Here is a 24,860-nt window from a genome sequence, read left to right as displayed (position 1 = left end):
TATGCGCATGTTAGTTTACCATAGGTGGCTATGCCCTAGCTAGCAGTGTCTTTGGCCGCTTGTGCTTCCACCACCTGTGGTTGTGATCGTAGTTTCCCAGAGTGAGGATGAAAGGATTGTTCGAGTGTGTCGAGTTCCTGTATAGTCGTGTGGCGTGTTTTTTGAATACTTCCTTGAGGGTATCAAGGCGGTATTCATGGTGAAGATCCACGGTGCGTGTGTAGCGTGGAGCGTTGCTAATGATTCGTAGCACCTTGTTCTGCATGATCTGCAGGCGGCGCAGTCGTGTAGGAGCTGCATATCCCCAGACGGGAGCTGCGTACGTCATCAGAGATCTAATCAGTGTCATGTATATCGACCTCGACACCCTCCTATTCAGTGTGCTTTCCCTGTTGCGCATTGGGTAGAGCTGTTTGAGCCTCGCGTGCGCTCGGTTGGCAACGTATTCGATGTTGTCCCCCCATGTAAGTTTCCGGTCCAGCCAGACACCAAGGTACCTGACTTTCTCTCGGAAACGTATTGGGCATGTATGTAGTGTTATTGGTCTACAGTGTTGGTGTTTGCGCAGTAGTTTCGGTCTGAGTGTGAACAGAACTGCTTCGCACTTGTCGACGTTTACTTTAATACGCCATCGCTCCAACCAAAGCTCAGCTGTTCTGAGTGCTGTCTGTATTCGTGAATTGATGTTCGACGGTTTCCAGTCTTGCGCGAGGATGGCTGTGTCATCCGCGTAGACGGCTAACGTCGTGTTTTGTGTCGCTGGGAAGTCATTAATGTACAGGTTAAACAAGATGGGCCCTAGGATGCTCCCTTGGGGTACTCCAGCTTGGATACCGTGTTGTGTTGATTGTTTATCCTGCACGTTAGTGTTGAAACATCTGTTCGTGAGATATGAGTGTATGAGACGTACGAGTCCGTCCGGGAAACCAGCTTCGCTTAGTTTGCGTATGAGTCCGTTGTGCCAGAGACGATCGAAAGCCTTTTCGATGTCTAGGAACACGGCCCCTGTGGCTTTGTTCATGTTGTAGCCGTGTGTTCGACTACGCGGAGGAGTTGTTGTGTTGTCGAGTGGTGATTCCTAAAGCCGAATTGCTCCGGTCTTAGGGTGTCGTTGGCGATGCAATGCCTAGTGATACGTTTTAGTATTACCTTCTCAACAATCTTGCTGAGCGAGCACAGCAGACTGATGGGTCTGTAATTTTGTGGGAGGCAGTGGTCTTTCCCTGGCTTCCTGAACATCAGGACCTTGGCCGCCTTCCAAAAGTCAGGGAAGTGTTGGTGTGTCAGGATGGCATTCGTTAAGTGTGTGAGGTACTCTACGGCTTTATCCGTGAACACCTGGAGGACACGGTTTTGAATGCCAGCCAGACTCTAATTGTCTTATATAGGCGTTGCCGACCGCAGCGCCGTATTCTGTCTGTTTTCTTATCTCTGTATTTGAATACGCATTCTTTGGCGCTTCGGTTTATTTTAGCATATGTCCAGCTAGTAATGGAAGTTACTGGACGTTAGTAGAAGCAGTAGCGAGCGCTCTATAAGCGACATGCCGAGCTGTTTAAGCTAGAGTTGTTTCACTGTTTCTTAACTTTAGTAAGCTATGCCAGTAGCCACTTTTGATAAAATATCACTCACGTAATCGGCATTAGACGTAGCCAGATCTACGTTTTCTGTTCACAGCGGTGACTTAACCTCTGTATAACTAAAGAGATACTAGACTGATGAACACTAACTGTAAAACTCAGCATATGGCGGTTTCAGTAGTAGTAACTGCCATAAGAGAGCCAATGAGGAAAGTGCACAATATCGAGAATGGACGCATATCCGTTCTGTCGCTACTTACACAACACACGGGCACAAATTAATATATTTTCACGTGTCCGTAAAATAATCAGCACGGACAAGTGTACGGAATGTTCAGATAATACAACCAAAATTACCTCGTCCTTTTGAACCAGCGAAAACACACAAGGAGAGTCCTCAAACCACACACTGATCATCACAGGCCGACGACTGAAAGTAGATCCACAGACGTGTTTCCAGCATACGGGTAATATCAAAACGCGACGTGACTACTCAGCGGAAATACAGGGGAACACAAGGCGACGACGTAACTAGATACGCAGTTTTCGTTCAGCAACAGACAATCAACAAAATCATGACAAATTAATAAAACACAGCCAGTGATGTTTACTACTCAGCCGCACACAGTTCTCCCAAAGCATATGTCCTGTGACATCGTCTCTGAGTGACCATCTAACGGACAGTAATGCCTCAATTTTAGTTTAAGTGCTCAAGATTCCACACAGTACACACACGAAACATTGTAGTCGGTCCTCTCGAATGACGCGCAGAACTTAATTTCTCTTCAATAAATTCACCACTCGTACAATACCACAGGGATATGGAGTCACCCTGAGAAGTCAAATGTTCGCACAGAGATCTGGAAACAAAACAGTTAATACAAGAGACTATTCAGACAAACTATAAGCAACTAATGTTATATGTATCCAGAATGAGATTTTCACTCTGCAGCGGAGTGTGCGCTGATATGAAACTTCCTGGCAGATTAAAACTGTGTGCTCGACCGAGACTCGAACTCGGGACCTTTGCCTTTCGTGGGCAAGTGCTCTACCATCTACTTGCCCGCGAAAGGCAAAGGTCCCGAGTTCGAGTCTCGGTCGGGGACACAGTTTTAATCTGCCAGGAAGTTTCAATGTTATGTGTAGTTTGCCTACGAAGCACACGCGGGATACGTGTCCCTAACCGCCGATCACAGGTCATACATTATTGAACAGAAAAGTATATTCCGTGCAAACATAAAACATACAACAAAACCACTCTGAAAACATCTTATCGGTGCCTGTGGCAGGAAATAGACGGTAAACTGTTGCTCATAGAACATAACCGAAGCTAGTCAGTACTTTCGCATTTCGTAAGCAAATTACAAAGCCATGTGACAGCGCGTAGAAAAATTTAAAGGATTCCCACTTTCAGGAGCATACCGTACAGTAGCTCACTCTGTGCAGGCTTTGTTGTACATGACTGAAATCACTGTGTGAACTGTGCAGTCACTGTCCATTATAATTATCCGGGCTGTCATGCCGTGGTCGGTTGATGAATTCAGTGTCGATTCCCAACGTTTCGTCTCCGACTGCGGGAGACATCTTCAAGGGAGTCCGTAGTTCGATGGAAGATCCAACACACCCACTGGCTCGCTACTGACTGCCGCTAAATTCCGTGCCCGCGCGCTCCCGCGCCGCGGCGTGACGTCACGTGTTTTGAAAACGTTAGTGCAAGTGGCCGCTGTCCGTCGCCGTCAATCGCCGTTGCCATCACCCAGTGGTGGACGGGTGGTACACATCTTCTTTAACACCAGCATCCATATACCGTTTAATTTCACGCCCTCCTCCTTTCGGTTGAAATTACACTCCTGGAAATTGAAATAAGAACACCGTGAATTCATTGTCCCAGGAAGGGGAAACTTTATTGACACATTCCTGGGGTCAGATACATCACATGATCACACTGACAGAACCACAGGCACATAGACACAGGCAACAGAGCATGCATAATGTCGGCACTAGTACAGTGTATATCCACCTTTCGCAGCAATGCAGGCTGCTATTCTCCCATGGAGACGATCGTAGAGATGCTGGATGTAGTCCTGTGGAACGGCTTGCCATGCCATTTCCACCTGGCGCCTCAGTTGGACCAGCGTTCGTGCTGGACGTGCAGACCGCGTGAGACAACGCTTCATCCAGTCCCAAACATGCTCAATGGGGGACAGATTCGGAGATCTTGCTGGCCATGGTAGTTGACTTACACCTTCTAGAGCACGTTGGGTAGCACGGGATACATGCGGACGTGCATTGTCCTGTTGGAACAGCAAGTTCCCTTGCCGGTCTAGGAATGGTAGAACGATGGGTTCGATGACGGTTTGGATGTACCGTGCACTATTCAGTGTCCCCTCGACGATCACCAATGGTGTACGGCCAGTGTAGGAGATCGCTCCCCACACCATGATGCCGGGTGTTGGCCCTGTGTGCCTCGGTCGTATGCAGTCCTGATTGTGGCGCTCACCTGCACGGCGCCAAACACGCATACAACCATCATTGGCACCAAGGCAGAAGCGACTCTCATCGCTGAAGACGACACGTCTCCATTCGTCCCTCCATTCACGCCTGTCGCGACACCACTGGAGGCGGGCTGCACGATGTTGGGGCGTGAGCGGAAGACGGCCTAACGGTGTGCGGAACCGTAGCCCAGCTTCATGGAGACGGTTGCGAATGGTCCTCGCCGATACCCCAGGAGCAACAGTGTCCCTAATTTGCTGGGAAGTGGTGGTGCGGTCCCCTACGGCACTGCGTAGGATCCTACGGTCTTGGCGTGCATCCGTGCGTCGCTGCGGTCCGGTCCCAGGTCGACGGGCACGTGCACCTTCCGCCGACCACTGGCGACAACATCGATGTACTGTGGAGACCTCACGCCCCACGTGTTGAGCAATTCGGCGGTACGTCCACCCGGCCTCCCGCATGCCCACTATACGCCCTCGCTCAAAGTCCGTCAACTGCACATACGGTTCACGTCCACGCTGTCGCGGCATGCTACCAGTGTTAAAGACTGCGATGGAGCTCCGTATGCCACGGCAAACTGGCTGACACTGACGGCGGCGGTGCACAAATGCTGCGCAGCTAGCGCCATTCGACGGCCAACACCGCGGTTCCTGGTGTGTCCGCTGTGCCGTGCGTGTGATCATTGCTTGTACAGCCCTCTCGCAGTGTCCGGAGCAAGTATGGTGGGTCTGACACACCGGTGTCAATGTGTTCTTTTTTCCATTTCCAGGAGTGTATTTGGGTGTTTAGCGATTTCGATTGCCTCCCTGTAGAGCCCAGTTAATTATAATGGACATGATATTTCCGGCCGTGAAAGTCTACATTTTGGTGCAGTCACTGTTACAAAATTCCAAGACAGGATTTCAATCATACGTCGCAACTCAACTCTCAATGTACAGCAGAGAGTACCAAGAATAACATTCCGCACTGTCACCTGATAAACAAAGTAAGAGCCTACGGAATATCAGACCAGCTGTGTGGCTGGATTAAAGAGTTTTTAGCAAACTGAACAAAGAGTGTTGTTCTCAATGGAGAGACGTCTACAGACGTTAAAGTAACCTCTGGCGTGCCACAGGGAAGTTTTATGGGACCATTGGTTTTCACAATATATATAAATGACCTAGTAGATAGTGTCGGAAGTTCCATGCGGCTTTTCGCGGATGATGCTGTAGTATACAGAGAAGTTGTAGCATTAGAAAATTGCAGCGAAATGCAGGAAGATCTGCAGCGGATAGGCACTTGGAGTAGGGAGTGGCAACTGACCCTTAAAATAGACAAATGTAATGTATTGCGAATACATTGAAAGAAGGATCCATTATTGTATGATTATATGATAGCGGAACAAACACTGGTAGCAGTTACTTCCGTAGAATACCTGGGGGTATGCGTACGGAACGATTTGAAGTGGAATGATCATGTAAAATTAATTGGTAAGGTGGGTGGCAGGTTGAGATTCATTTGGAGAGTCCTTAGAAAATGTAGTCCATCAACAAAGGCGGTGACTTACAAAACATACGTTCGACCTATACTCGAGTATTGCTCATCAGTGTGGGATACGTACCAGGTCGGATTGACAGAGGAGATAGAGAAGATCGAAAGAAGAGCTGCGCGTTTCGTCACAGGCTTATTTGGTAAGCGTGACAGCGTTACGGAGATGTTTAGCAAACTCAAGTGGCAGACTCTGCAATAGAGGCGCTCTGCATCGCGGTATAGCTTGTTGTCCAAGTTTCGAGAGGGCGCGTTTCTGGATGAGGTATCGAACATATTACTTCCCCCTACTTATACCTCCCGAGGAGATCACGAATGTAAAATTAGACAGATTCGAGCGCACACGGAGGCTTTCCGGCAGTCGATCTACAAAAATGGTTCAAATAGCTCTGAGCACTATGGGACTTAACATCTGAGGTCATCAGTCCCCTATAACTTAGAACTACTTAAACCTAACTAACCTAAGGACATCACACACATCCATGCCCGAAGCAAGATTCGAACCTGCGACCGTAGCGGTCGCGCGGTGCCAGACTTCAACGCCTAGAACCGCGTGGCAGTCGTTCTTCCCGCGAACCATAAGCGACTGGAACAGGAAAGGGAGGTAATGACAGTGGCACGTAAAGTGCCCTCCACCACACACCGTTGGGTGGCTTGGGGGTATAAATTAGATGTAGATGTAGAATCGGGAATTACAGTCGCACTGATGGCAAAATTAAGTGCCATTAGGAGTGGCACATCATTCTGTAAATCTCGCCAACGAATAAAAAAGCGATTTCTGCAGTGCTGATCCCGAAACTTGCTAGAAACATACGCGCTCACTGGTGCAAAACACGAGACCGACAAAGTATCAATAAGTACTCATACACGCGGTTAGCACGCAAAAGAAACACAACACATATCAGTAATCACTAATAATGGCCGGCCGGTGTGGCCGTGCGGTTCTAGGCGCTTCATTAGGGAACAGCGTGACCGCTACGGTCGCAGGTTCGAATCCTGCCCCGGGCATGGATGTGTGTGATGTCCTTAGGTTAGTTAGGTATAAGTAGTTCTAAGTTCTAGGGGACTGATGACCACAGATGTTAAGTCCTATAGTGCTAAGAGCACCCTTCACTGTTTTGAACCATTTGAACTAATAATGGGTCACTGATAAACGACTCACCACGGAGACAATGCATTTCAGAATACATGATAGCCGGCCGCGGTGGTCTAGCGGTTCTTGGCGCTCAGTCCGGAGCCACGCGATTGCTACGGTCGCAGGTTCGAATCCTGCCTCGGGCATGGATGTGTGTGATGTCCTTAGGTTAGTTAGGTTTAAGTAGTTCTAAGTTCTAGGGGACTGATGACCATAGATGTTAAGTCCCATAGTGCTCAGAGCCATTTTCTTTGAATACATGATAAATGATCGAGTAGGAACACAAACACATACTAAACCCAGCGCGAAACAAGTAGACGCCTTGCTGACCCCTTCATTACAGCTGGCAGACGGTAAGAATCGTACGTGATGCTTACAACGTTCGACAAACGAGTACCCACGACCGACCAGCTGAGCAAAATACTTGAAGCATTTGAGCTACTTGGAGAACGCTGAACAGTACGCTGCTTCACTCCATTTGCCACGAGGGTGCGATGTTAAGTCCGTCATTCCAACACTTATATCGGGGTCGGCCTTGACACACCAAACAGCCCGCGAGCTGGGTGTGCGGGCCACGCACGAGCCAATGCTCGGCTCCTCGATAGTACACTCCTGGAAATTGAAATAAGAACACCGTGAATTCATTGTCCCACGAAGGGGAAACTTTATTGACACATTCCTGGGGTCAGATACATCACATGATCACACTGACAGAACCACAGGCACATAGACACAGGCAACAGAGCATGCACAATGTCGGCACTAGTACAGTGTATATCCACCTTTCGCAGCAATGCAGGCTGCTATTCTCCCATGGAGACGATCGTAGAGATGCTGGATGTAGTCCTGTGGAACGGCTTGCCATGCCATTTCCACCTGGCGCCTCAGTTGGACCAGCGTTCGTGCTGGACGTGCAGACCGCGTGAGACGACGCTTCATCCAGTCCCAAATATGCTCAATGGGGGACAGATCCGGAGATCTTGCTTGCCAGGGCAGTTGACTTACACCTTCTAGAGCACGTTGGGTGGCACGGGATACATGCGGACGTGCATTGTCCTGTTGGAACAGCAAGTTCCCTTGCCGGTCTAGGAATGGTAGAACGATGGGTTCGATGACGGTTTGGATGTACCGTGCACTATTCAGTGTCCCCTCGACGATCACCAGTGGTGTACGGCCAGTGTAGGAGATCGCTCCCCACACCATGTTGCCGGGTGTTGGCCCTGTGTGCCTCGGTCGTATGCAGTCCTGATTGTAGCGCTCACCTGCACGGCGCCAAACACGCATACGACCATCATTGGCACCAAGGCAGAAGCGACTCCCATCCTTGAAGACGACACGTCTCCATTCGTCCCTCCATTCACGCCTGTCGCGACACCAGTGGAGGCGGGCTGCACGATGTTGGGGCGTTAGCGGAAGACGGCCTAACGGTGTGCGGGACCGTAGCCCAGCTTCATGGAGACGGTTGCGAATGGTCCTCGCCGATACCCCAGGAGCAACAGTGTTCCTAATTTGCTGGGAAGTGGCGGTGCGGTCCCCTACGGCACTGCGTAGGATCCTACGGTCTTGGCGTGCATCCGTGCGTCGCTGCGGTCCGATCCCAGGTCGACGGGCACGTGCACCTTCCGCCGACCACTGGCGACAACATCGATGTACTGTGGAGACCTCACGCCCCACGTGTTGAGCAATTCGGCGGTACGTCCACCCGGCCTCCCGCATGCCCACTAAACGCCCTCGCTCAAAGTCCGTCAACTGCACATACGGTTCACGTCCACGCTGTCGCGGCATGCTATCAGTGTTAAAGACTGCGATGGAGCTCCGTATGCCACGGCAAACTGGCTGACACTGACGGCGGCGGTGCACAAATGCTGCGCAGCTAGCGCCATTCGACGGCCAACACCGCGGTTCCTGGTGTGTCCGCTGTGCCGTGCGTGTGATCATTTCTTGTACAGCCCTCTCGCAGTGTCCGGAGCAAGTATGGTGGGTCTGACACACCGGTGTCAATGTGTTCTTTTTTCCATTTCCAGGAGTGTACTTGGTATAGTGCGACATTTCATTTTGTGTTGTGGAATAGTACTGTTTGGTCAGGACTGTTCCGTTTGGCAGAATCGTGGTGTGAGCGCTGTTTACCCTTCACTGTTCGTTCCTGATAAGTCTTTGCAAATCTAGTGGCTATTCGCACAGAAATAATCAGTATAGCGATCTGTCGTCACAAGCCTTTAGAACTGAATTGGAATGGCAAAAGAGAGATGAGAATTCTCAGCATTTGTTTTGCAGTCACTTAAGTGACGAATCCTGCAAATTTTCTACGCAACGACGTAACAATACTACGCAGAGACAATTTAAAGATTTAGTTGAGAATGAGAGAACAACAAATTACAACGATCGTTAGACAGGGTTCATTGTTCCGTGCAACAAGAAGCGCTTTGCGTTAAATTTGCAGTCATGAAGCGAGTGAAGAAATTTGTGGTAGGAATTATGAAGTTTCGATGGAACTGAACGAAGAGTACAGAGACTCTACACATATACTGCAAGGTACGTTGGTTAAGTCATGTGACACACCTGGAACGATTTTTCGATTTAAAACGCGCTATCGACCAATTTGTAAAGGATAAAGTAGTGCAGGAACGAAAATTAGAACATCCGGAATGGACTGCGGACCTCTCGTTTTAAGTGGACTTGACTTCAGGCTGCCCACAATAAGACACTGGAAAGTGATAAACAACTAATTACTTATCTCATGGGGATGCACTGAACAAGATAATCGCATTACGAAAGGGAAAAATTCTGACAAAAAGCACCGTTCATTTCCCTGAGCTCACTGGTGAGGTTTGGAGAATTCATTATTGCCTTGAAAGAATTAAAAATGCAGTTTTCTGAAAGTTTTGAGGACACTGCCAATCTCACATATCTATGGCGAGGTTTGGAGAATTCATCATGACCTTGAAAGAATTATAAATGCAGTTTTCTGAAAGTTTTGAGGATACTGCCAATGTCACATCTCTTTTCGTACAGTTTTCGTGATCATTTGCTGTTTCAGTTGAAAACACCCCGTGTACGTGCGGGTGTAACTGATGGATTTGCGATGTAAATCTCATTTTGAAGCCAAATGTCTAGATTGTTTTCATCAGATAAAATTTCCACATCTCCATAAGGCGGTTTCAAGAGTGCTGCATTATGTCGATTAACCATACGTGTGGGAAAGACCTTTCTTCGATGCTGAAACTAAGTCATGATTACGTGGGAACCTGACCGCAAAAACCTGTGAAATTGTCCGTATCTGTCTGTATGCCAACAGTTTGTACTAAACAGAAATTATACAGTGTATTCAGCATTCAAAACTACCGAAAAAATTTCTGTTTGTCGTGTGTGTTGTCGAGAAATGTGGAACACGAGTCCAAGTAGTATGCAGTGCGATTGCATTGCTACTTAAATGCGGTGCGTTTTCCATTGCCCACCTCTCACCCTCTGCTAACATGCTCTGGTGGTGGGGGAAGTGTGTAGCTAGGCTGAGCGCTTAGCACTCATGCCCGGATATGGCTCACGAGCTGAAATTTCGGCCGCCCCTGATACAGGTGTACGAGTTCATGCCTCGGGGATACAGAAGGGAACCTACCTATTACCAAAGCCAGTAAAGGCAGCCAATACTGCTTGCTAGTTCCGCACTACTGCACGTCACGAAAGAGAAAACCATCTCTCCGGCTGCTGCAAGTGCCGAGTGGCGCAAATAGTCACCAGGAAGCGTCACTTTGATAGAGTGTGCTACTCACGGTAGGTGGAGCAGTTTTAATATTCACGGAAGACACTGCTCTATGGCACATGTTCCATGTATAGATCGCCAAGTCAGGTAACAACGACCTGTGCATCGTCACGCCATCAGTTTTCTCCTTATAGCATTAAATAAATTGTCATAATCACTTTGGCTAATTACCTTCGTGAAACAGTAGGAGCCACGAAAATATTACGAGGTATGTCATTTTGTCTATGGATTTTGTTTTTGTGAATAGCCAGATTTTTTGTTTTAAAAAATTGAAAATATTTAATGACTCGTTTCTTGCAAAATTTTGTCACTGATTCCACTCTGACTGTCTGGTATAAACAGTATTTGCTTATCACAACCTTCAACCTCACTTGTCCTCCTGCATTAACTTACTTGCGGGTAATTCTGGAGTAGATGTGCAGATTTCCGTGAACAATTGCATTGTTCCGAGTCAATCCGCACCAGCATTTTATTGCAGTAAGTTACCTTGCAATACGGCCTCGTAGCTTTGGAGTCGGTGGCGGTGACAGCCGTTTGTATCTCGGCGTGATTCACTCGCACCTGTCACTAGAACGATCGTGGCAAGCGCTACTTGTGTCAGTTCCAGCGACAGAATATTCAAACCCGTAATAACCTAAAGAAATTATACTAAATCTTATTCAATTTAGAAAATACTTTATATTTAGGCTTTTGTTATAAAATAAAAGCTGGTTGCAAAATCTCAGCTTTCTGGCTGGGATACCTTCAAAGTTAGAGAAAATTAGCAAAAATACCAAAAGGCAACAAAAGAAAAATTCGGAGTAGGTATTAAAATCCAGGGAGAAGAAATGAAAACATTGAGGTTCGCCGATGACATTGTAATTCTGTCAGAGACAGCAAAGGACTTGGAAGAGCAGTTGACCGGAATGGACAGTGTCTTGAAAGGAGGGTATAAGATGAACGCCTCGTGATGACTGGGTGTTGTGTGCTGTCCTTAGGTTAGTTAGGTTTAAGTAGTTCTAAGTTCTAGGGGACTGATGACCTCAGATGTTAAGTCCCATAGTGCTAAGAGCCATTTGAACCATAAGATGAACATCAACAAAAGCAAAACGAGAATAAGGGAATGTAGTCGAATTAAGTCGGGTGATGCTGAGGGAATTAGATTAGGAAATGAGACACTTAAAGTAGTAAAGGAGTTTTGCCATTTGGGGAGCAAAATAACTGATGATGGTCGAAGTAGAGAGGATATAAAATGTAGACAGGCAATGGCAAGGAAAGCGTTTCTGAAGAAGAGAAATTTGTTAACATCGAGTATAGATTTAAGTGTCAGGAAGTCGTTTCTGGAAATATTTGTATGGAGTGTAGCCATGTATGGAATAAATAGTTTGGACAAGAAGAGAACAGAAGATTTCGAAATGTGGTGCTACAGAAGAATGTTGAAGATTAGGTGGGTAGATCACGTAACTAATGAGGAGGTATTGAATAGGATTGGGGAGAAGAGAAGTTTGTGGCACAACTTGACTAGAAGAAGGGATCGGGTGGTAGGACATGTCCTGAGGCAAATTTAGCATTTGAGGGCAGTGTTGAGGGTAAAAATCGTAGAGGGAGACCAAGAGATGAATACACTAAGCAGATTCAGAGGGATGTAGGTTGCAGTAGGTACTGGGAGATGCAGGAGCTTGCACAGGATAGAATAGCATGGAGAGCTGCATCAAACCAGTCTCAGGACTGAAGACCACAACAACAACAACCAAAAGCCGACACTAGTAAGATTACAGTCATTTCGGATGCATAACAGTTTGTCCTTTGCTATCAGTTGGAATCGTTACTGAAGTTTACAAAATGTTAGGTCAGTATGTTTGAATTTTTATACTTACATAACGTTCACTATTTTTCCTTTTCGTAATAGAGAATTCAGTAAGAATTTATATTAATTTAATAACTATTTATTTTGTTGCAAATAAATTAGAGTAAATGAGAGTGTGTATGCATGACATATGTAAAGATTCAATATTATCTCCTGTTAAACATTATGTAACTTGGTCATGGGAAAGTGTGCAAGCTGTAATTCCCCTTATTTGCTGATGACTTATGTCCAAGTGTGCTTGTTTTTGTGAGAAACCAGCCAGAATAGTTATTTGTAGAGTAATGGTTTTTCTAAAGTTATTTTAAGATTAGTTTTCCTTTGATTTGGTTTGGTTTGGTGGAGCGTTTTATTAATATTTGCAGTATAAAAAGACGTAATTGCATCTATGAATTTTGATTGGAGTAAAACAGTTTAGGCGCGAATGTGATCTTGAAAGATTAATCTAATTGGCTGTTCCTTTGATCAATCAATCAGAGTGAAGTCTTTCCTGCGTTCTATCAAGTAGTATATGCGCTGTGAGCAACGACACAACGACACTGCGGCAGTCATAGTCTTGCTGTCGGATGCGCAGGTCATGGTGAATGTGTCCGAAAAAATTGTATGTAAAATGAAGGAGGTACTGTTATTTCGCGTTCGGTTTATATCGCCGTGAAATCAGATGCATTTACGAACAGATTGTGAAAATTTGAGCTTTGTGAAGGAATTAGTTGGAGAGATAGACGCCTGTGAACTCTCGGCCTTTGTGAAGAATTCCGCGTGGCATATTTCGTAATCGTTTACGGAACAGTTGGCGAGCAACTTCCTTAAAAGAAATCCACTGAAAAGGACCGAATGTCAATCTCATCTTGTAGCTGAGTGTAAACTGTGAAAATCGCATAAGAATTCGGGTTGAACTTTGGTACGTTTATAGCTGTCTTGCGTGTATGGTATGAGCTGTGAGATGGCAGTGATATTAGGTGTTAATTTTAAATGCGGGCTGATGACACCTATTTGGTTTGGCATCTAAAGCAAATATAGAACTATTTTCCGACATTTGACATTTTTCTAAGAGATGAAACAATCGCCCTCCACAGAAAATTTTCTTACGACATTTACATGACATTTAGCTACAGAGTTAATGCGGACTGTGCTAACGTCAGTATTGACCATGTTTTTCTTCAACGCTACTTTTAACATCGTCAGAACAGTATCTGCGTTGCAGAGAATCGGTTTCGTGACCAGACGCCGTACAGAGGTAGGTGAAACTTTTGTGGTTGACAGTCCGACGAAGGAATCAGTAAGCAGTTACACGAATTTTAATCCAGCAACGCCGGAAAATGACGTCATTAAAAGTTCTGTGTTCGCTGGGTTCCAAAATTCTATTCTCAGAATCACAAAGATCGAACGGTTACTGCATCTCTTGATTTCTTCTGCAATGTGGACGTACTGAGTCTATTGAAAAATCGTGACCGGTGCCGTTTGTTAAGCTTTGTTGAAAATTTCACTTCTAATGGTTACAGACCACGTAAAGTGCAGTGTGTGGTATGCAGAACTCAAACCTGGAACCACGGTATTGCGGATTTATTGACACAGTATGTGCATCTGATTTTACAGCGATATAAACCGAAAGCGAAATAACAGTACCTTCTTCAGTACGTACATTATAGAGGTACGTGGAAGCATACAAATAAAATGTGGGATAAGTGACAATATATTCCGCCTTTTAAAGAAGAGAGTATAGTATTTGTCCGATACTGATAAACTAATGAATGTGTCATTCGATGGAATGTCTCTAATGACAAATTTAACTTACGACAGTGTTATTGGCTCTGAGGACTTGCGGTTTACACGCACAGCATATTTCTCCCAGTGTTTGGCAGTAGATGGTCCCACTTAGAATAATAGAAAGATGAAGGTCGTACTTATGGCAACAGGCGACGATGAGTAAAACACAGCAGGTCTACAGAACGACAAACGGGATGTCGAAACCGTTTGTATGTAACGGTACATGCCTGTGCTTCTTTCGTGTGAATCTGTGTGTCTATCTTGATATCAACGTGGAAAGCTGCAGTTCTATCCAACGTCACAAATATCTGTTCGCGAATGTGTTGTAATTTGCCACTAGATTCATGATTTTTATCCCTACTTGCGCTTATTTTAGAATCATTTTTAGAAACATCTTTGTCTTCTGATATTACGCAAATTCTTGGAGGCAAAAAAATTATTCAAATATTTCTTAAATCACCCAGGAAATGGATGCAACAAAAACATTATGCTTACGATCATCTGACATTCTTCTTTCTCGTCGCTTGGAGTCGCTAGTTTCGTTCCAGTTGTCAAACGGTGACAACTTTTATAGCAGTGAGTGTCGCGACTGTTAGCTGTGGTAGTACCTCGCGCAAAGAATAGGGTCTAACCTACACGGATTCCCATTCGAGTTCCCGAAGCATCTCCGTAATATTTTGGTGGTGATCCAACTTATCGGTGACAAATCGAGCAGCCTGCCTCTGAATTCTTTCGATAACTCCCTCTAATCCGACCTGGTGGGGATCCCACACACTCGACTAGTACACTACTGGCCATTAAAATTTCTACACCAAGAAGAAGTGCAGACGATAAACGGGTATTCACTGGACAAATATATTATACTAGAACTGACATGTGGTTACATTTTCACGCAATTTGGGTGCATAGATCCTGAGAAATCAGTACCCAGAAATACCACCTCTGGCCATAATAGCGGCCTTGATACGTCTGGGCATTGAGTGGGCATTGAGACAGAGCTTGGATGGGGTGTACAGGTACAGCTGCCCATGCATCTTCAACACGATACCACAGTTCATCAAGAGTAGTGACTGGCGTATTGTGACAAGCCAGTTCTCAGCTACCATTGACCAGACGTTTTCAATTGGTGAGAGATCTTGAAAACGTGCTGGCCAGGGCAGCAGTCGAACATTTTCTGTATCCAGAAAGGCCCGTACAGGATCTGCAACATGCGGTTGTGCATTATCCCGCTGAAATGTAGTGTTTTGCAGGGATCGAATGAAGGGTAGGGCCACGGGTCGTAACACATCTGAAACGTAACGTCCACTGTTCAAAGTGCTGTCAATGCGAACAAGACATGACCGATACGTGTAACCAATGACACCCCACATCATCACGCCGGGTGATACGCCAGTATGGCGATGACGAATACACGCTTCCAATGTGCGTTCACCGCGATGTCGCCAAACACGGATGCGACCATCATGATGCTGTAAACAGAACCTGGATTCATCCGAAAAAATGACGTTTTGCCATTCGTGCACCCAGGGTCGTAGTTGAGTACACCATAGCAGGCGCTCCTGTCTGTGATGCAGAGTCAAGGGTAACCGCAGCCATGGTCTCCGAGCTGATAGTCCCTGCTGCTGCAAACGTCGTCCAACTGTTCGAGCAGATGGTTGTTGTCTTGCAAACGTCCCCATCTGTTGACTCAGGGATCCAGACGTGGCTGCACGATCCGTTACAGCCATGAGGATAAGATGCCTGTCATCTCGACTGCTAGTGATACGAGGCCGTTGGGATCCAGCACGGCGTTCCGTATTACCGTCCTGAACCCACCGATTCCATATTCTGCTAACAGTCATTGGATCTCGACTAACGTGAGCAGTAATGTCGCGATACGATAAACCGTAATCGCGATAGGCTACAGTCCTACCTTTATCAAAGTCGGAAACGTGATGGTACGCATTTCTCCTCCTTACACGAGGCATCACAACAACGTTTCACCAGGCAACGCCGGTCAAGTGCTGTTTGTGTATGAGAAATCGGTTGGAAACTTTCCTCATGTCAGCACGTTGTAGGTGCCGCCACCGGCGCCAACCTTGTGTGAATGCTCTGAAAAGCTAATCACCTGCATATCACAGCATCTTCTTCCTGCCGCTTAAATTTCGCGTCTGTAGCAGGTCATCTTCGTGGTGTAGCAATTTTAATGGTGAGTAGGTTATTACAGAATGAATCGCACTAGTGCTTATACGTTGTCTTCGTTATAGATGAGCTACACTTACCTAAAAATGCTCCCAATAAACGGAAGTGGAGAATGAAAATTAGGTGGTTCAAAAATTTAAAGAGGCAGACAGTGTCAAGGACGCTGTGGACGTCCCGCTGTTTCTCAAGAATCTGTGGACAAAAGCAAGATCGGTTTCAACGTAGCCTCCATAAGTCAATGTGTCGCGTATCGCGCGAATTATACGAAGTTTGATCACCTGTCCATAAAGTGTTACATAAGCTGTTAAGCCTCTTACCATACAAAGAGCAAGTTGTCCAAGCATTGCAGCAGTCGATTGTTCTCTGCGGTATGCATTCGTGTGTTCATGCTGGATAGAAAGACAATGGCTGCCTGGAAAAGTGCCTCTTTTCGCTTGAGGCAAAATTCAACATTTCTGGATGAGTACACCGCAACAACATTAGGGTTTGGTGCTCCGACACAACACACTTGAATACATCTGTGATAAACCTAACCGTAGTGCTTTTTGTGGCGTAATGTGCGATAGGTGATGAGCCCATTTTTCTTTACAGAGAAGACCATAACGGAAATTGTTTAAATGGGCATGCTCGAACTGTTTGATTGTCCAGAGAAGCATCAGGTGTGACTGTCATGCGCACAATGAACTGCAGCGTAGCCATGGAGCTAGGCCATCACCTTTAACAGCTTCCTACGATGCTTCATCTTGACAGCCTCCTCTGACATCGTTGGAGATTTCGGAGCTATTCTCTCATTGTGGTCTGTCCCTTAAGGGCATAAACTGTTAGCACCACACCGAAGCAGTCCAGTATCACTCTGTCGGACGACTGTTGGCTCTTCGGCGTTGTCGGCAGCACTCCTTGCTTGTTTCCTCCTCCTGTCAGTCATAGTGATACATCCAGCACTCGTCCATAGTAACTAGACGGCCAAAGAAGTCACCTGCATCTCTGTCATGTAGAAAATGTCCTGCAAGAAGTTTTGAAATGAATCATGACTGCATTTAAGTTGGTATACTATCGTAAGCAATGTGATACGCTGATCTTCGTGCGCCAAGGCCTCCATTTATCTCGCAACTCCCATTTCTTCACAGAGATTTCGACTGACACTTGGTTCTTCGTCAGGTACACGTTTGACCACACTGGAAGTTTCTGCTCGACCTAAGCATTGTGTCATATGGTTGTACACTTGTTTCTTGAAATAAACAAGTTCCCTCCATTGGCTTCACTTCCAATTCGTTTTATTTTTATTTTTTGTACTGCAAAGTTTTGTCTGTGCAGCCAGCTTCAAGCAAACCTTTAACCACTTAACCTCGTATGAGTTTGGTTACAATCATATAATTTCATGAGCAGTCAGTGGTTGGCTGGGCTTGTGAGCTGTAGGCGTCATACTCGGTTCAGAACAAACAGTAACGCACAACCAAGCCATTGGCTGTAGGCTATTCTTATCACATTGCCGCCACGCTTGGATTACGAGACTGGATTTTTAATTTCCCTGCACACCCATTTCCGTTCGATGTGCGGAAATGTTTTCAATAGAACTGGGTGGACTGTTTTCCAGGAGTTCCATGTAGACGTTTGTCGTAAGGTCATCATACACCGACTGTTGTAGGTAACCACATCCCAAACAATAATCTTAATAATGTGTTAAGTAGAAGAAATGTTACTTTATAAATTTGTATGGAATGTAGGTTAAAGTTCTCTGAGTAGGCATTTTGTTATGACGTTATTGTTGCTTTGCATTACGTTGATGGTCCCTTTCACAGATAAGGCTGTCATTTCTGTTCTCACATTTTTAGCACCCACTTTTCCTTCTGTTTCTGGTAGCGGTTGGAACCTCCCCACAAAAATTTTATTCACATTTAGTGTAACCTTAAAACAGAAAAATTCCTAAACTTCTCAACAGTAAAAAATTATAATTATGTCGATCACATTCAGTGTAACGTCCCAACAAAAAAATAAATTCAGTAACCTGGTAATAATACGATGTAACTAACCACTCACTTAAATTGTCGCTCACTTATAACTTTTCAATAATTGACTGTGAATTTAACCTGGTAGATTTTGGACGTCAGCAGTGCTGCGTCATGGCCATGAAAGATCATACTGAATAAAAAAAGAAAAATTCTTACCTCAATGAATGTCGCCGGATAACGCATATATATCTGCTTTTACAATAAATTTTTCTGGTACAGCCCTGTGCAATGCTGGCCGACAGATTTGTCATTTATGTAAGGAAACAACTGTTTTTTCTTTTGCAATAATCGGGATGATCATGGATTGGAGAAATTAGTAAATTCTTTAAATTGAAATGAATGGTTGTTAAAAGTTACTTTTTATGAGAAAGATTATTATGAGGAGATTTTTTAAAACATTTACATGGGACTTGAGATAACAATACTACATATGCGCGAGGCTGCTTTTACCTTATACAATAATGCTCAGGCTCCGGCATCGCTGCACCACGACCGGCCCAGCCAACACGATACACCAGACCAGACTGCTCGCTAGCAACTACTTACTCCTACTGCTACACAGTTCCTACTGCAATCTACACTGCTCTCTGGTCTGAGATTCTCTTATACCTTACATATCGCAGGCAGTGCGTGAGCAATACATCGAAATTACATCTGCTCGGACCTCTTACATAACCCTCCAGTGGGTGGGGAGGGGGGGGGGGGCAAAAATTTGGCAGCGATGGTGAGTCAATTGGGCTTGCCATGAGCAACAAATTTTTCTAAAATCTATTTAGTTACTAAGTCTACAGTCACAGAGTATATACATTATTGATAAGTGCACAACATAATAAAAATGAAATAGAGTGCACACGCACTGAGTACAGAATATATCAAGAAATGAGAAAATGTATACACAATGAGTACAAAAGATATTAACAAATGACAAAGAGCACACGCACTGTATAAGTCTTTAGCATTTTTACATAACATATCATGAAGTGAAGTAAAGTGCACATGCACTGAATACAAAATATATTAACAAATGACATAAAGTGCACACACACTGTATAAGTCTTTAGTATTTTTAGGACAACTGATCTTATTAACAAATGAAATCAAGTGCACATGCACTGTAAAAATCTTTAGCATTTTACAAGAACAGATTACCCTAAAAATGAAATAAAGTGCAAACACACTGTACAAGTCTTTAGCATATTTACAACATATCATGGAGTGAAATAAAGTGCACATGCACTGAGTACAGAATATATCAAGAAATTACAAAATATATATGCAATGAGTACAAAAGATATTAACAAATAACAAAGTGCACACGCACTGTATAAGTCTTTAGCATTTTTACATAGCATATCATGAAGTGAAATAAAGTGCACATGCACTGAATACAAAATATATTAACAAATTACATAAAGTGCACTCGCACTGTAGAAGTCTTTAGCATTTTTACAACATATCATGGAGTGAAATAAAGTGCACACGCACTGAGTACAAAATATATTAATCAATGACATAAAGTGCACACACACTGTAAAAGTCTTTAGTATTTTACAAGAACTGATTACCCTAAAAATGAAATAAAGTGCACACGCACTGTAGAAGTCTTTAGCATATTTACAACATATCATGAAGTGAAATGAAGTGCACACGCACTGTAGAAGTCTTTAGCATATTTACATAACATATCATGGAGTGAAATAAAGTGCACATGCACTGTAGAAGTCTTTAGCATATTTAGGATAACTGATCTTATTAACAAATGAAATAAAGTGCACACGCACTGTATAAGTCTGTATCATTTTACAAGAATTTAAACGCACTGTATAAGTCTTTACCATTTTACAAGAACTAGGAAAGGAATGGGAAGGATTGCATCATGGTTGTAGCACAGTAGGTTGCACGTAGTTGCACCGAAAGTCCATATCTTTCTACAAAAGCACAACACCAAGTGAGACAATCTGAAGTTCTGTTCCCTTAAGTATTTATCAGTGTAGCCGGGACACTGAAATGTTGTATTAATATTGTATGTTATCATTTTGGTAGTACATTAGGTACACCAAACAGTAGGACCATAATGACCTCTCCATCGTTCAAGGTGGTGGACAGCTTGATATGTCAACACCACATTCATGTAGAATCCATACTCTCACATCAACGTAGAATTAGTGCAAAAACCAAATATAGTGCTCCATGATCATGAGGATGGACAGGACAAACGGATATTGCAGTAATTTCTGGTAATTAGGTCAGAAGGTGAAGGACATTAAGTCTTATGCTAGTCATCATTGAGAATTACACTAGTCTATCAACCGATTTGAGTAATTATTGGCATTCATTGGCTGTTTACATAGCATTTAAGTAGTATGTATGGAGTATTACAGAACATTACTCATAAGTCATCTCAATATAGTAATTATTGGCACTCATTGGCCAGTTGCAAAGCATTGTTTTATGCATTATTCAGAATTCATCATTGAAAATGAGTTAATTATTGGCATAGCATTTGTACATAATTCATCTAATTATAGTAATAATTGGCATTTATTGGCCAGTTACTAAACATGTAGCAAGTATTGAATATCACAAAACACTATTCACAACTCATCTGATTGCGGTAATTATTGGCACTCATTGGCCAGTTACAAAGTATTCATATAGTTTTACAAAACATTATTCAGTATTATTCAGGAGCCACAATTCAAAACAAGAGTTAATTATTGCCATAGCATTTATAGAGTATAACAAAAAATATTATTTATAGAAATTATTGGCATAGCATTTATGCATTATTACAAAACATCATTCAGGATTACTCAGAACTCATCATTCAAGTGACATAGGACATATTTAAAATGTAACATACTGTAACTATTACTCAAGGTCTGTGGTCCAATAATACATAGATATAATGGATTCAATACATCTGAGAAATTTGCATTATATTTAGGACTAGAAATATATCCTAAACTGGTAGCATTATTTGGTTGTATACTGGTAATAGTTGGGACTGGTAATAATTTTTTTTTTTGTGTTAGCAATGCATTGCATTTGGATCGATAATTGCTGGGGCAAGAAAATATATGCTTTTGACTTACTGTTGGAAATAAGGATTAATAACGTCATTCGTCATGAGTCAGCTGTAGCAAGGTTATGAAACAAGTAGAGTATATGTGATCACATTCATGAATGATACACACAAGTGGATAATAAAACTGCAAGTACTAGAACAGGTTTAATGACTAACTGCTTATAGCACATTAATTTCATGAATAGCTTCTCCTGGAAAAAATACAAAATGGATTATTGATCTGAAAGAAGAAACGCATATTATACTGAAAAGTAGTGAACTTCGAATTAACAGGTAATGAAACGTGCACTCGATATGTATGTACTCTAGCTGTCTTTTCCAAAACAGTCAGTCATTATACCATGCGACATAAGACATACTGTCAAAAGCAACTGCAACAAATACTTAAATAACTACATAGCATTTCTTAACTAATAGTAAATATATAAAGTTCATCATTATTCTCATCTGCAAAGAAAAACTTCATTATTCATATTACCATAACTTCATCACTATCATCACCTGCAAAGAAAAACTTCATTATTCATATTACCATATTCTTCATATAACTATTCATCATCATTTATTATCATCTGCAAAAAACAGACACTTCATTATTCGTATTCATATTACCATTTACTTAATATAACTATCCGTAGTATAGAGTTTCTTATTTCTAGCATATTTCATCACTAAAACTAAGATGTGTAGTTCTGTCTGACAGCCTGCATCAATCGCCTCGTATTCTGAAAGAAAAATAATTGGTCAAGACTGCTATCATACGATGTGTATAGTATATTCTGGTTAATGCTGGTTAATTCTGATCCATTTACTCTTCATGACAAGATATTGCATTTTCTTTCGTTCATTCCGATGGTAAAATTTCCATTTCAGAGTAAACCACTGTGGTTTGTTTAATTTGTTTCTTGTACACATTATTGCTTTCTGAAAATGATGAATAAGGATTAATATCTTGCAATTAAATCATATACCCATTAGATAAAAACTTGTTTCTAGTGATACAACTAAGCATACAGCATAGCATGACAGAAAACGTATTATGTCAAAAACATACCAGACAGTTTTCAGGTGCAAAAATGTACACACAGTATCACAATGTAGTAGCAAAAAATGGGAAATAGTCACGATGTTGAGATATCATAAGGCAAAATGTCAAAGTCAACAGGTGTTTGTTATATCTTAAAAATTACGTAGTGCATACAGACTAAAATTCTACTTTCGATAGGAAAACAATCATACATACACAAAAAATGGAAAATGTGCACGGTCAGATATGTAACGACAAGAAAAGCGACCTGCTAACCTTACCTTGCCGGGCACGTGCCAAGAAAAAATATGATAATCATCAGTAAGTAGTCACATAGATAGAATTGCATAAGTGGCCATAAAATATGTAAGTTTATCTGGACAAATGTGCACGGTCTGATGTGTAACGACAAGAAAAGCGACCTGCTAACCTTACCTTGCCGGGCACTTGCCAAGAAAAAATACGATAATCATCAGTAAGTAGTCACATAAATATAATTGCATAAGTGGTCATTTAAAAAACAGGAAATGGCATTACAGTGTGATAAATCATAAAGTATGTTCATTCAATAAAGGGTTTAATATTGGAGACATGGTGATTGCCTTTGCTTTTTCTTGTTCTCAAAGTTTCGACGTGTACTACATTTGGGTGAGGAATGCTGCGAATTCTATGTGGACCTGCATATAGAAGCTCAAATTTACTGCATCAATTCTTTCCTCTGTTGGATAGATAGTGGTACGTACTAATATCTTCTGTCCAATGTGAAAGTCACGGCGTGTACAAACCTGTTTTTGCTGTCTTCTCCGGCGCTCTGCGGCACGTTTGATGTTGTTCAGCGCAATGTCAATTATTTCATGGTGTCGTAGTCGACGAGAAGTAGGAAAGGATACTAGTTCTTTAATTTTATTGGGTGGTTCAACATTTTTCAATATAACAGTCGGAGATAGCATAGTAGATTCATTTGGTATGGAGTTAATTACATCCTGGAATTAGAGCATGTGTGTATCCCAAACAATATGTTTTTTATGGCAGTATATTCTACATAGTTTACCAATTTCTTTCATTAGTTGTTCACAAGGGTTCGAAGAAGCGTGATACTTGGATATATAGATCGGAGAAATGTTTCTAGCTCGTAACATATGTGTTCATATAGCAGATCGAAATTGTGGTCCTTTGTCAGAAATTACTTTCAATACATGTCCTACATGGAATAAAATGTTTTACAAATGCATTCGAAACAGATTCAGCAGTAGCTTTGCGTAACGGAGTGAAGGTAACAAATTTCGAAGGGAGTTCAACAGCGACAAAGATATAGCAAAAACCTCTATTAGTTCTGGGAATCGGACCAAAAATGTCTACAGCGGCCATGTGTCTCAATTTAACGGGTACAATGGGATATAACGGAGGAATATGTGAAGTCGTGTCTGATTTAGCTTCTGGCAGATTTTACATGACGCTAAAACTCGTCGAATACGTTTCTCCATGTTCGCAAAATAACAGTTCTGTCTCAGTATAGGAAAACATTTTCTGGCTCCTTAATGTGCATAACTTAAATGAGTATACCAAATTAATTTGTTAACAAGCTCGTCAGGAATACATAATAACCAGTTGTTACTGTCAGGGTGAGAGCGGCGAAACAGAATGTTATTGCGTACAGTGTAATGGTTTCTAATGGTAACACTATTCCTATTTTGCCAAAGGCGTTTAATTTCTTTCCATACGTTGTCTTTGCTCTGTTCTTGTGCTATGTCTCGTAATGATGTCGAAATGAAGTTTTCAAATGCGACTTGTTGAATATACATGACGCTAGAGTTTGCTTGGCAGAAGTTGGTTGCGATGTCCTGCTGATTGTTGCTGAGAGAGCGGGATAGTGCGTCTGCTACAATATTTTGTGCACCGGGAATGTGAACAATTGTAAAATTAAATTCCTATAAATAAAGTTTCCATCTGCTTAACCTGTTATGTGTAAATTTTGCGGAAAGTAAAAACTGTATCGCTCTATGATCTGTGTAAACAGTAGTATGTCTTCCATAACGAAAATGCCTAAATCTCGTAAATGCCCACACAACACATAATGTTTCAAGTTATGTAACAGAATAATAGCGTTCAGCAGGTGACAGAATGCGACTTGCAAAGGCGATGTTTTTAATTACTGCAGTACCGTCTTCTTCAATTTCCTGAAAAATGTGTACGCCTAAAGCGGTGTTAGAACTGTCGGTGGCACTGGAAAAATTTCTAGTAAGAACTGGGTGTGATAAAAGTGGTGCATTCAACAAGGCATGTTTCAAATTAACAAACTCAGACTGTGCTTTGCTATCCCAGGACCCAATAGCGCTTTTACCCGTCAGTTGGCATAATCTAGGGGTGTCTAAAGCAGAGTAATGAATAAATTTACGGAAAAAGTTAATTTAACCCAAAAAGCTGCGTAGTTGTTTCTTCGTCGTAGGAATAGT

Source organism: Schistocerca cancellata, chromosome 5, assembly GCF_023864275.1.
Source record: "Schistocerca cancellata isolate TAMUIC-IGC-003103 chromosome 5, iqSchCanc2.1, whole genome shotgun sequence".
Taxonomy (NCBI): domain Eukaryota; kingdom Metazoa; phylum Arthropoda; class Insecta; order Orthoptera; family Acrididae; genus Schistocerca; species Schistocerca cancellata.
The sequence above is the reverse complement of the archived record's forward strand: the minus strand, read 5'-3'. Positions refer to the sequence as shown.